A 1213-nucleotide genomic window follows, 5' to 3' on the forward strand; every position below is an offset into this window, starting at 1 on the left:
AGTCTGTGGGAGGCCTCTGAGCTGAAAGGTCATTTAGATCAGTACTGAGATGGCTAAATTGGGCCAAGTAGGAGAGGAAGAAGCAGAGGAAGTTTGGCAGGCGAGGGTGAGAGTGAGGGCAAGAGCCAATGAAAATGAGGAACAGAAAGAAGTGCAGGCAGAGACAGTGACCAGGCCCTGATGGATGAGGGCAAGGCCTTGGGTCAGAGCTGTTTCTGTTCCTAGACTGTGATGCACTAAGGTTCTGGAAAATTTCCCTGATGGTCTAAATTATTGCCACAGCCCTCCCCATTTTACTTACCCTAGACTTGAGTGGGTTTCTGTGCCTGACGACTCAAAGAGCCTGGTACAAAGTGGATACTGGAAAATGTGTCCTTTGAACCTGATAACTTTACCGGGTTCCCTTCTGGCTCAAGATGGAATCCCTTTCTGGGAGACCCCATCTTATTAATATCAATGTCTCTTATTCTAGTGAGTTAGAAGAATAAAAAAAAAAGTATATTTTTGGGAGAGATACTAGTAAGGGACTTACTTGATCCTTGGTATCATTAGTTCACCTGTTTCCTTATCACTGACTTTGCTGTTTGGCAAATGGACATGATGAAGACAGCACCAACATCCCACATTCATCATTCAGCTAGGGATATATTCTTCATTGACATGTCATTATTTATCTAAATAACATCATTTGGGACATGGTGCCTGTTTACAGTTTGGAGAATGAGGGGAGATGGCCAGTGATGGTCCAGTAAGGTTGTATAAGACAATATTCCTGTTTCCACCCTGACTTTGTGTATAAGGTAGTTATTGGACCTTTCTAGCATGCTACATCATGGCAGAATGTACTATGCTGGACCAACATAATCATGCTTCGTCACTAACTATGATTATGACTCTCTCACAAATCTTGGGCACTCTAAACAAAAACTGTTTTAGGCTAATGCATAGGAATGTCAGTGCAGTGGGGGGTAGTTAATGAAGGCTGAAATTCTGCACTGCTAATGAAGCATGATATTTAAGAGTTGAAGTGAATTATCCATGAAATTTCAGTAATGAGCTCTAGGAAATAAATATATTATATAATTACAACATAAGATTAACTATCTAGGTATTATTGATTGCCTTAAAATATTTAGCATTTTATTTATCCCTCCATAATTACTACTATTTACTAAATAACTATTTACTATGATTAAGAGATAAAATACTATAT

This window comes from Microcebus murinus, chromosome 8 (genome assembly GCF_040939455.1).
Source record: "Microcebus murinus isolate Inina chromosome 8, M.murinus_Inina_mat1.0, whole genome shotgun sequence".
Lineage (NCBI taxonomy): Eukaryota > Metazoa > Chordata > Mammalia > Primates > Cheirogaleidae > Microcebus > Microcebus murinus.